Below are 13,662 nucleotides of genomic sequence, written 5' to 3'. Positions count from 1 at the left end.
CAGTGTCTTCTTTTTATGACAGTTCTGACCGGTACATCAACCGTCATCTGCAGTTTTGTACTAATTCAATGCAAGATATTAAAACAGTAAATATACAGAATGCATGTAAGTGCTTTAATGTTGTATACAAGAAATAACCCAGACTCATGGCAAGCCAGGGCCATGGTGGCCCCCACCCCACAACTCACAGGACCCAAACGATCCACAGTGTTTTCAAACCTAGCATACAACAGGAACATTTCTTTGGGGTGGCTCCTGTTTATCAGAAGCTTGAAATAATATCACGTTTGTGATATTTTCCTTCCCATTTGCTTTATCAGAAGACTTACCTTTTATCTAATCTCTCTTCATTTTTATCTCTAAGGCTTTTCCTGACACCTCTTTCCTGTGCTCTGACCCTTGACCTCTTTACTAAGAGTTTCAGGTTATGCTGTTGATCCGCAAGTTTAAACATATTCTACCCTTGTACTCATTGTAAGCTGCTCTGTGTGCCGACATTTTCTGCATATCAATAGGGTGCAAATGTCGATGTGGAATATATTAAAGTGAGGTCTGCAGCATCAGGATAACCATGGAAATTAGCTGTAGCTTTTGATGAGTCATTCATTATCAAGACCTGCTGATATTGGAGAAGCATATGTTTTGCATTAAGTTCAAAAACTTTGTGGAGTACAAACACATCTAATCCTGAACAACTGCTGTTTTAGACTGTGTTGAGGTGCAGACTGTGAAGTCCCAGATGATAAACTTTCACTCTGGCATGTGAATCATAATATAAAAGTATATAATACTGAAGGTTTTCTGCATTAAAATGTCTAAAAACAGCCAGGCCTTTGTTATATATTTGGTGTTGTGTACTTATATTGTCCCAAACTTTTCCAGCACTTTTCAAACGTAGGGGAAACCATCATTTTCATCAAAGTCACTGGCATCATATTTATGTTGTGGTTGCCAGAAGCATCAAATTGGCTTTTTATCCAGTTTTAAGCTTCATTTTTAAGGTACACTTCTTAGATCTTGGTTGTTTTTTACCTGGTGAAGGATCTTAGTCATCAGATGTCTGCATCTGAAGTTATTAAGAACCATTTGTTTTGGAGGAAACCTTTGTGGATAATTCAGCTCCTGGTAAAAACCCCCCTTAATGATTGACACCGAACTGACTCACAACTGACCCCTGCGATCCCACACAACTTCACGACGTCCCTAAACTACGTCTTCATCACTAAATCTTATCTCTGAGCCACAGGTGGAAGTGTCAGACAAGTTTCTGTAAACAAACAGGGTGAAAAGATCAGCCTCCTAAATTTTCTGGTGAGGGTAATTATGTGTAAAAATGCTTTAGAGACGAAGCTGCTTGAACTCTGTTCTTCTCTCTCCAACATGAGATGCTTTGTTCAGGGCACTTGAGCTGCACATGGTGTAATTAAGGGTTTGTTTCCAGGGACAAAGTGTAATGAGGATTTTTAATTTTTCCACACACGTTTGTTTCTGTGGAGCTGTCAGATTATCGACTCACTGTCTGTTCCTGATTTAAATTCAGAGTCCGAGTCTGGCTGAGCGATCACGATTACACCCCGCTTCATGTTCATCACATTCGGATCAAACTGCCCCAGTGCAACCACAGTCAGCAGCTCACTGGAAGCTGTTACACTCCAACTGAACATTTATTAGTTTGGTGTCTTGTTAAAGAGCCAACTGAATTAATGAGATTTCTCATTTACTTTCTATGCAACGGACTTCAACTTCAGGAGTGTTTATTTAAATTCTACAGATTTACTTCTCATAGTCGCATTTAACAAAAATATTAGGACTGTATTAAACACAGCACTACAGGACAATATAATATAAATACACAGTGCAGTGACCTTTAGAGCATCAGACCTTAGTAATCAAGTCAGTAAAGTTTGGACTGAACACAGAACAACAAACAGTGAATAGCAGCAGATGAATAGTGAGTAATGAGCTGAATAACAAAAGATAAAACCAAGAAATGACTGATTCATTTACTTTATTGTGGCTAAAAGGGATGATAATACAGCTCAATACATTGCTAAATAGGATGAGTAGTTTAATCAGCTACATTATTTTTTATTTTTAGTTCAATGTAATGCATCTTATTCCTGTGTGCCTCATGTTTTAAGAACATGATGATGTTAGGATATTTTCTATATTTCTTACTTTCATCACATCTTCATATTTTCATTAACTTCTTATTATTTCTATGTAAGGGAAAAATACATTGCTTGTAAAAGGTAAAAAACTCAAATTACACTCTGATCATAAATAATAAGGTAATAAATAATAAAGACACTTGCTCTCTTCAGTGGTTGTAATATAGGGCTCTTTGTCACGAAATGAAAAATTAGAGTAGAATCTTAACGTGTGCTAAAGAGGCTGAAAAACAATGTCTGTGTCTGGAATCACTCCGTCATTCATTCACTGTTAAATAACATACAATTAAAAGTTTTCTCTGTAGTGAACAGTAAATTGCGATTTCAGACATTTATAAATCATCGTTCACTGATGGTGTGGAGCCTCACAACAGGGAAATTTGAGGTTAAGAGAATTTAGACACTCAAAAATATAATAGTTTAAAGTAAATACTCCAATAAATAGCAAACAAGGAGTGATTTCAGACATAAACGAAAGCTCTGCATGTAAAAAAGCCCCAAAAAAGCTAATTTTCCCACCATGTTACTTTCTATTTCAGCTGCATTAGATTTTTCCATTTTTTGTCTATTTACACTTCAGCTTGTTCATTGAAGTGTTTACCTCAGTATTACAATACTCCTGGTTTTCCTGATGAGCCGCTGCCATTTTCCCACACTGATTGTTCCATTCCAGCTTCGCATGCTGTTTGGACTTAAATATTTTCATTTTCATAGCCGTAGGCTCACACAGCAGGCTCACACCAGATCAGATGAAACACACATAGCCTGCTGCAAATACAGCTTCTCTCTTTTTTTAATCATTCCACAGCTGTCAGATAAATTCCCTCATGTACTATTTACAACAACTAAATGTCCAACAGCTACTGAATCGACTAATGGGAAACATGAGACAGTTTTCTCCCAGCACCAGGCAACAGCAGGGAACCGCTGAGCTCTTTCAAATCCCTCTTGTTTCTGCTCAGAGACTCAGATTAAAGAGCTAATTATGTTTGTGAGCAGTTGACCAGCCGCTCAGGACACATGCACACACACGCAAACGCACACATATGCAGATAAACGCACAAATGGACCCACACATGAGAACAGACCTTTTAATAGAAGGTACAACCTGGTAGAAAAATACACTAACACCTATAGATGTGGCGCAGAAAACTTTGAATAAATAAGAAATGTAAAGTTAACTGCACTGTGTATGACATGTGTTACAGTGTGAGTGAATGTGTTCTGATGAAGAAAGTGAAGCATTATGCTAAAGACTGATATTTTTCTCAGGAGGTGGTGGAGACCAAACCAGAGTAAAGGTACTCATCAGGTTTTCACGTACATGACTCCAGAATAATACTGTCTCTGCTCTGTGTGATAGTTGTTTAAGTATCCGCTTAAACTTTGCAGAAGCTCTCCTGTTTTCAAGATGCTGCAGTGTTGTGTCCCACGTTGTTTGAACTGATCTGAGTCTGATATGGATTTTATATGGAAGTATTTTCATCTGTCAGGACAAAAATAAATACAGCTTTTAATAGTTGTCCAGACATCCACTAGCATGACTTAATTCTTCAATTCAAAACAGGTCCTTTACATTTTTAAAAATATTACTGATTAATTTTCCTTTAACTTGTATGTAGCAGTTTCAGATGAACCCTGTCTGATGTGTGATGTTTTGTGTGTGTGTGTTAAGGTGTTTGCAGGTAATGAAGGATTTACTCACAGGCCAAAGTTACAGGGGTGAATGAGAGAGTTTAATGACGAGCAGCTCATCTTTTGATAGATCTATAATGCAGACGGTGTTATAATTACACCCTGCTCCCATAGAGTATCCCAGGTCTGTGTGTGTGTGTGTGTGTGTGAGCAGATATGGGTATGTGAATATGTAAAAAGGTGCATTTTGGGTGAGTGCACGAAACGATGCTTATGTTTAAATCAGTGTGTGTGTGTATCCATTCTAGCTAATTACCGTTGCTCTGTGCAGTGGGCTGTGTTCAGTTTGCTCAAGCGGAACAATGGCAAACTCAACGACCCTTCAGATATTAATTGGGAATCAAGTGAGTAAGACTATCCCGGAAAAACTTCAGCAGAACTTTTTTCACCTCCCTCTTCCTGCTCCTGTAGGCTGAGAGAGCAAGACAGAAACAAGGAGAGAGAGAGAAAGTGACAGGAAGTATGGAGGAAAGTTTGTGCAACAGTTTGCCTTATTCCCATGTGGTCTTTTTTAGTCGTGTTGGTATTTCAGTCACTGTTGTGTTTTCCGTGTCATTAATCCTGCCCTGATTACTCATTCTGACAGAAATCCTTCTGCTTCACTTCATTCTGTGGCTCTTTTTCATTCACTATAAGAGAAAATAAGAATGATATCTTTCAGTCTAGCTGTATGTAAGTCTACACAGCTCTGGTTGCAACAATTTTGTATCATCAGGTTGAAAATACCAGATATTCCTTCAAGCAGAATGGAGACTGCAAATGTAAGTTTAACGAAAACATTGCTTTCCCATTAGTGTAAAGGTCTGTGATTAATTTTCACGCCAGTATGTTTTTGGAACTTTTGTTTGTTGTGAACAAATATTATGCAGTGAAAAAGTAAATAATATTTTTTCAGAAGAAGGTTGATTTTTCAAATAATGGCTTCATCCAATCACACAGACTGGCGTGTATATTGACTTATTGACTCGTGCTGTATGTGTAAGGGCTTTCACACAAATCGGTTGGTTAAAATTAAAACACTGGAGGGTTTTAAACTCGCACAACTTTCTGGTCAGAAGTTTAAAATGGAACGCCCCTTGAAGTCAAGAGTCAGATTTCCTACTCAGAAAGTCAGAGAAACTCCACCAACCCTGAGATAAGAATTCAAGATGGCTGCCCCTCGCATCCAAAAGTAGTGAACACTCTGCTAACTTTACTGTTTTCAGCAGTTCTGTCTTGTTTCACATTAGGTCAATCATACACATAAAACCATGATGTTTCCCTGATCTCGGCGAAATCGTTTTCATACCTAAACCTCACCAAACCTTAACCACAGTGCTGTCATATGATAAAGCAGTTTTATTTGAAAGGCACAGACAGATGATGTCGTCCTGCTGAAAATTACCTGTTGCGATTGTTTATTCATCCCAAATAACGTGTGTGTGACAGATAAATATTCAATATGTCAGGCAAACTTGTTTTGCCCTGGCTCATTGCATCTCCCACTGCCAGATAGTGCGTGCAAATGGGAAGAAGGAAACATAAATACATGTTGGCAGAGGAGGCTGGATGCTTCAGTAAGTGGAAGTGCTCTCGTTATTTTGAGTTTGCGTCACCTACAGATAAGAATATCTTCATAAAGCATGAGATTCGTCCAGGTCAGAATCACACGTCCATGACTGATCTTTGTGCTGAAGCTGTTGAGAAACTGATGATAGAAGAATGTCATCCTGTTACAGATAATAATGAGAACACCTCGGCTCTGCTGTGCAGCAGTAACAGAGAGAAGTGAAGTGTCTGTCAGAGAAATGATGAATAAATTGAACATATATACAATTGTTATATTAGAGAAGGCTCTTATTACTGACGTTCTCTGTTTTATAAGTATATTTATCACATGGCAATCAATCAAACTTTATTTGTATAGCATCTTTGATACACATTTGTGCAGCTGAAAGTGCTTCACAGGTGTCTGATAAGATGATAACAAGACAAAGAAATGTTGACAAATCACAGTAATAAACATTCAAAAACTATAATAACAAAACAGTTAAAAGCTGGACAATAAATAAAGACAGGGAGAAAGAAAAGGGAAGAAACAACATTTAATAATAAAAAATAGGAAATAAAATAGATTAAAATTACATTTATAACATTGGTATGATGCAGTAAGTAAATAAAATAGAATAAATAATGTGTGTAAACCATACTTACTCAAGAGCCAGGCTGAAGAGGCAGGTTTTAAGTTTCTGTTTAAAGATTCCAACACTTCCAGCTCCTCTATGTTTACCTGTTCAGGCTATTGTACAAGTCACAGCATCAGTAGTTCATTTGCTCCTCCTGGTTATTGTGTCTGGTTAATTTGAGATTGTAAAATAATTATATTGTAGCCTGTTTTCCATCGGCTCATGTTGCTCTATGCAGTCGAGGGTAGAACGATTAGTGAGCATCCACGAGTGACCGAGAGTCAGGACGCCAATTAACAACCAGCAGAGGTCTGTACTTTTCACTGTATGCTGCTGGACTTCAGACAGGTTTTCAGTTGTCAGACAGAAACAGCAGGCGTCTGCTTAATGTGGTTATACAGACTACAGGAGCTCAGCTTACTGCTGTGAATGAGACAAATAAAATGAAAGGTTTTGCTCCAACATGACGTTTTCTACTATTTAAAAAAAGAGAACAGTTCTTTGAAAACTGGCTGAAATTTGAAAATCATGTACTCATCTGAAAATTGCCTGTTGTTACCAGATGATAATGTAACAGTGGATTGAAACAGGTGTGTGTTACATCAGGAGAATATTTGCTGTGTTGCTGTCTGAAATCCATCGCTCGGTCCTTTTCTACACAACAACATTCTTGCGAGGCAGAAAGTGAACATTTTTCCATGACTCATGACCTCTCAGATTTAATCTGCTCATTACTGACCGAGTTAACCAGCAGCTGGAAAGAGGCTGCGCAGCTGTATGCTGTCGAATAACAAGGCACAAGAATGTTCCTGTAAGGGTACAAACAGGAGAGTAGTCTGGAGTCTTTTTACCTGTTAACAGAATTCACTCACAAGGTCAAAATTTAGTAAATTATTGACTAATTAGATTTCTTTTTGCCACCTTTAAACCCCACTTTTTAAGTGGTGATTTCAGTGTTTTGTATATTAATAAAAAAAGTAAAGTTTACTTAATTATATCTTGGATGTTTTATGTTGTATTAATCTTTTTTTTTAAATTAAAGACTAGCCTTTTCAGTTTAAAGTTCTCCTTGAATTAATATTATTTCATAGACCTTTGCAGCTGTTTTGAAAAGTGCTTTATCATTATTATAATCAATATCGTTAACATGATGATGATTAAAGCTGAGGTTGAGTGATGCGGTAACATCACAAGAATCTGTTCTAAAAGCTGAATCTTCACAGAGATGAGAAACACTGAAAGAGAAATACAACCACTGCAAAGACTGATCAATATATTCCCCAGAACAAAATAACTTATTCCTCTGAACAGAAATGCAGTCACATGCTGTTTCACACACTTTATAGCTGCAATGAAAAGAGAAAGAGCCATATGGTGAGCTGTTTTCTTGCTGCAATATTAATGCTGATATAAGAGGCAGAAGAAGTGGGGAGAAGGCTGAAGAGACTCAGAAAAGACAAAACAAAGAAAACGAAAAAACAGAAGTGAAAATTTGTTGAGAGAAGGAGCACAGACAGGGTTAAACCAAAATACTGTAAGTAAGTAAATGAGAGGATTATTCAGCCCTGAAAGGAAGATATAAAGTGACTGTGGGAGTCAGAAATGCTGAGTAGATCCTGACCAGCACCAGGCTCAGAGCTACTGACTCTGAAAACCATGGTAAACATAATTGAAGGCATAAAAAGCTGCTCAGTTTAAAGCAGAGAACAATGGCTAAGAGACATATCTGTGGGTAACTGTTATGTTGCTCATTTCAAAGACCAGGGAAGATCCTGTTGTTTCCTCTTACAAAGTCAGCCCTTGCTCTAAAAGTCAAAATGTTTGCCTTAAACATGTTTCCCACTGGCCTTGCATTTCTTTCACCATCACCAGGAACTCTAAAAGGTTTTTCCCATTTAATCAGTTTAAAAAAAAGAAAAACCTTTCTGCTTTGTTCTGAGTCACAAAAGAGCAGCTGCTGTCTAAGTGCAATTATAGATGTCAATGTACAACCACTAAAGTGCTTGTTTTTGTCACTGACAAGCTCAACAAGCTTATTGTTGTGGCTACTCTTTCATTCAAAAAAATAAAAATTGTCAGAGTAGCCTTTTGGGGAGGAGGTGCAGGACTCACTAAAAATAAACACTGGTGGAGATTCTTCAAGGTACTGAAGCATTCGGGATTTATTGGCAAAACATAAAATTCTCTGTGGTTGACTTCAAACAAAAAACAGCAAAATAACATGACCTTTCATTAATAGTTTGTGGCTTAGTGGTCGATAAACTCTCACTCCTCTCTCCTTTAACACAAAGCAGAAAAAGTTGCAGCTGTTCTCTCTCACCTGATTATGAAAAGAAGATCACCTGACTGGGAGGAGGTGAGAGAGAATTTTGACCTTAAAATTAAAGTCTTTCTTTAAGTAACTGATCATTATCATTACTTGATTTTATACCACTAAGTACCACATTTTACAAAAATAATTAAATAATTACACTTGTGGATAGGATTCCTACAGAGCATTTATTAAAGAGTAAGATCCTTTTTGTTTAACCAGAAACATCACTATATATCACTGCCAGACTCCACTGACAAAAACAACAATTTTACTGAGCAGAACACAGCCTGAGAACAATCTGAGCCTGTCAGTGGCAAAAACAATAACTTAATTTTTTTTCCCCTATCAATCGTTTACAAATAAGGCCCAGGTACAGAAATCCTGGAGTTATCCTTCAAGGAAAAATGTCTGTCAACAAAGGGGGAAGAACAGTATGTTGCTCGAGCCCCAGTATTTTTTTGATATGGCATTAGCATATGTATTGTGAAAGCTTTTGGTAGCAGTAATGCCAAGTAAAAATTGGAGGAAAAATGAGAAAAAAAAAAGCAAAAGTTGCAAAGACAGAACACAAATGGAGAGAAAAATTACAAATGGAGCGAAGAAAGAAACAAGGGAGGAGGAGAAAGAGCAACAGAAAAACTGAGATTATAAAAAAGAGAAAGGGAATTAAAGAGAAGCATGAAAGAGAAAACGACATGGGCCTCAGCAGCGACAATCAAAGCTAACTGGTCCTGTCTGACGGTTGTTATCTCTGCCAGCACCGTGCCGCCTCCACAAAACATCTGCTGGCCTCACTCTGATTCTCAGACACAGCCACAAATTATTACAAATGGTGTTTTTACTTAGAAAAACAGAGACTGAAACACAGTGATTTCAGAGGAAAGACACGTGTGCACGTTATACATCTTACTCAGAGTCACCGGGTTGACAGCAAAGTTTTGAACATCTGCTCAAAATGACATGAACACATTGTCTTTCTTTGGTTATTGAGGATCGCTGTCAAAACTATGACTGATGATATATATGTCTGCTGTTGGTGCAATACATTGACCCTGAACAGCTGCACAGGCAAAGAGAGGTGCATCTCTTCAGCCATGCAAGTGATACGTTTTAATCCAACACAAACAGCTAATGGGTGCTAATGTTAGCTAGCTAACCTAGCTGTTCCCATACTTTTTTGGCGTTTAGTCAAATATCTTGACAGCTACCATCAGATGTCATGATATTTTGTACACACATTCACACTGCCCAGACTCCCTACTGACTTGATACCTTTTTGGAGCTTTGCACAGATTTGCTGGCTTTATTTCTACAACATGCAGTGGTTAATTTCTACACCCTGAAAGGAAAATCTGCTTTTGTTGAAATATACAGTCTACATTAATCCCAACAGTCACAAAGAGGTCACAACCTCTAAAAAAGTTTTAGGACCACGGGTTTGAAATGATTGACACATCTGTTTCACTCGCTGGGAATTTGGTGTGACCCAGTTTTAAAGTGTCAGTATATGGACCACAGAGGGCTGGAGGTTCACTCATGGTCTGCTTCAGCTAAAAGTCTTTTTCAAAGGAAGTCACAGCCAGGTCACAAATACGAATTTCATTTTCTGCAGCCGCATTAATGGCAAAGTGGCTGAACCGAGTCTGTGGTGGTGGATTTACAGAGAGCAAAGTAAAAAAATAAGTAAATGTGTGAGTGAGTGAAATAGATTTTTTGTGCATATAATTTAACCATACTACCTAAATACATGCATTAAAAGCCCACATTCAAGATTTAAATTAAACTTAAAACTTTAAACTTTTTTTAACTTTAAACTTTTTTTCACAAAGGAATTTTACCTACACAGCATCTGCTGTTGAATAAACACAACACATAGTATAGGCACATTTCTAATCCATATACACACATATAGCAAATCCAATTTCAGAGCAGCTCAAAGGTCAGATATTGATTCTCATGTCAGAGCTGGACTTGGTGTTAGAAAACATCTCACTCTATCACATTGACATTTTCCCAGCTAACCTTTCTGTTTGCATACAGGCCTAACTAATAATTTGGCATTTCATTGTGGACGCTGTCAGTCTCAAGTTCTGTCTCATTAAAAACAACATCCAAAGATGTTTTAACAGCTTCACATGGACAAGACTCTGGAGCCTGAACTGTATCAAGTACCAAGGACCAGTATCTGGAGCTTCTGACTCTTATCGCAACACTTTTACCTGCAGCAGCTGAAGTCATGTAACCGAACAGTCTGCATCCCTCAGCTGTGCCCTGAGATGGGAAATGACCTGAGCCTCACACCTGTTAACATGTTGCTCAGAATACAGGTGTGGGCAACGTACATAAGTTTTGGGGAAAATATTAAGTGTTTGGAACATGCTGATTATAATTTGTGATCATCAAGAAAATATTAGTAAGATATCTCACAAATATTACTGAAATATTAAACAGATTCTATCTGGGAGAAAAAGTGATTGACTATATTGTATTATATTAAAAGAAATATCAGCAAAATGCCAAAAAAGTAAAATACACACAAAAAACTTGTTATCAGTAAAATATCTGCTAATGTATTGGGAAAATATATGTAAAATATTTGGAAGAAATATCTACAAAATAAATATCTGTAAAACATCCTCCATGAAGGAACAAGCTAAACTTTGTAGAGGTAAATTTACTTACTCTGTGAACAGTGGATTGTACCTTTAATAAAACATGCATGATTACTGGTAACACTACTGAATCTTAAATATATCTAGAAGAATATATTTAATACACATTAATATGTATGTAAATATTGAATACACATTTTTCACAGCACAAATTTAAAGGATAAACACATAAACACATTAATAACATAAACTGGCTCAAATTAGTTATACCTGTAATTGTCCTGCTATTGATTTGAGTATTTGTCTTGTTATAAACCTTGGTGGTGTTCTAATGTTCTATGTTCTTCACTTTGTCTTTTATTGCTAAATTAATTAGGTTTCCTTCATTTCTCAGATCCTAACCACTTCCTGTTGTACTCCATGTTTATGTACAGCACAGTTTGTTCCACACATGTATTTTAAAGTCAAGAGTTTACGTCCTTGAAAAAGAAAATCCATAGAAAAAGAGCTTAAACTTGCCCTCGTTGTTTGTACTTTTGTTTTCTCACTGCTATGAGAACATGTACCTGGAAGGGTCTATTGAAAATGAAACGATGACTAACAATGAATGAGCGGTGAAACTAGAACATTTACTTTTACAGCCTTAAATATCCCATAAAATCAATTCACACACAGAGGCACACTGATCTAACAGGCTACCAGAATGTACTGTATACAGTGATAAATATACTCTGCTGTCCTCTCACACTGAATATGGCGTGGTTGTGTGATTCTGTATTAACCTGCATGTATTCCTGTGCTTTTATTGCACTTGGTGAATAAAAGGAATCTAACGTTTCCTTGAGGCTGCAGCTGAATGTTCGTGAGGTACTTTAAATGCACTTCAAGCAGATTTCATTCTTTTGCCTGAAGGCCAGTTTATTTAAGTGCAGACTCTAATGCTAACTTACTACCTTGGCTTTATCATCCTGCCTCGGGCGGATTTGTCGCAGACAGCCACAACAGAATGTTAAAACAATAGCTTGATATTACACTTGAGATATGAGAATATTTTACACAATATTCACGCTCATTCTGAAACCTTGGATTACTAAAGAAATACTTGGGGAAGAAGTTGGAGAGTAAGTTTGCTGCTAGTGCTGAGCATCAATATACTATGGAGGCAGAACTGGAAGGTCAGCAGACACATAGTGTGAAATTATGTCTTAATAATGAAACAGGTATTAGTGGTGGAAATTATTTTTTTGCCAAAATGTGGAACAAACAGGTTATTTCATAGTAAAGGTGTCCTCTGGCAAATGACATTTACAGCCCCATAGATACATATATATGCAGTGCTCCATTGGCTCACTTATGACAAGAGGACAAAGGGACAATGGTGGCCAGCTGAGAGGTATAGTCTCCATGATGCCACAATGAACCGAAGTGAAACTGGGTTACAGAAAATAGGCTTACATATCATGATTTTTGTGCAACGAGAGGACAGATCGGAAAGTAGTGAGGCAGGGAAGCTCATCACAGGAAGCCATTACACCAGACCACAGAGATCCAGCGAGTCCAAAACCATTTTGGGGGTCATCAGGAAAGATGAAAGTTTGGTTCTGCTTTCTCTGCACCTCTATTCCAACTTCTAATGCACCTCGTATGTGGGTAGTTAGGATACAGTATGATGCTATTTATCCCAGGGGAGTTCAGCTTTACAGCCCGGCGAGGCCAGCACAAAACAACGATGCACAATCGTACAAGTGAACAGGAGGCATCTACACATTCACAGCAGTGGCAACACCTGCACTGCTCAAAACAAATTCATCTAAATGAACATGTAACAGCTGAAATCAAACATTATGGCATTTTTAGCTGCTCCTCTGAGAGACGAAGTGAAACCACACTGATAACTAACAATGTGTGATCCTCCTTTGTGTGTTTAAGTTGTTGATTATCTTGAGTTAAAATCAGGAAATTTGCTGTTGACACTTTAACTCAACACTTAATCGGATTAATGGTCCCTGCTAACACTTTAGCATTAATAGCTAACACTTTTTTCCCTAGCCCTAACCGCTTTCAAGCTTAAACTTTAGCATAACGAGTTAGCAGTTTCCATGCTTAACACTGTGGCATAACTTGCTGGGCTAGGCTACCAGTCTCCATTCAAACACTTAACACTATAAACAAATATGATGGAAGTTAATCCTCCATGTAAACAATTAAACATAAATAGCTAACACTTTACTTAAACCTCATACCAACGGCTAACTAGCAGCCTCCATGCTAACATTTTAGCATTATTAGAAACTTGAGCATGATTAGTCAACGCCTCAGCTGTTAATCTTTCATGCTCACACTACACACACACACACACACACACACATACTGAAAATGTGTGACAAGCTAATATGCTGTTTCAATTTATTGCCTGTTTTCTATTGATTACAGCTAAACTGAGGAAGGCAGCAATCCACCATTGTTTTGTCAACTTCCAGTCTTAAAGAGGAAGACGAAGCTGAACCTTTACCTGAGGACCTAGAATGGAGGTAATTCATTACGTTGAAGAGTGTTTGCAGTATTTAGAGTACTGTACTGGGAAACTGGCCCAACTGCTGAAATATAGTGTGTTTGAAAAAGCAGCTGGTAATATAAAACCTTGATTAACAAAGTGTTACTGTAACAGACCAAATGAATTAATCCTCCTGACGTCTGACATTGAA

The 13,662-nt window shown here is 37.6% G+C and overlaps 1 long non-coding RNA gene across 1 annotated transcript in view; it reads left to right on the top strand.

Annotated features, from left to right (window-relative positions):
• Positions 1-13,662, top strand: part of LOC108885301 (uncharacterized) — a 47,487-nt gene extending 33,825 nt beyond the window's left edge. Inside the window, exon 4 of the long non-coding RNA XR_007813726.1 lies at positions 13,391-13,662. This is a non-coding gene — a long non-coding RNA (uncharacterized LOC108885301). The remainder of the gene's footprint in view (positions 1-13,390) is intronic.

The sequence above is a fragment of the Lates calcarifer genome, linkage group LG8 (genome assembly GCF_001640805.2).
Source record: "Lates calcarifer isolate ASB-BC8 linkage group LG8, TLL_Latcal_v3, whole genome shotgun sequence".
NCBI classification, from domain to species: domain Eukaryota; kingdom Metazoa; phylum Chordata; class Actinopteri; family Centropomidae; genus Lates; species Lates calcarifer.
Note: the sequence above shows the minus strand (reverse complement) of the source record. Positions and strands in the feature narration are given on the sequence as shown.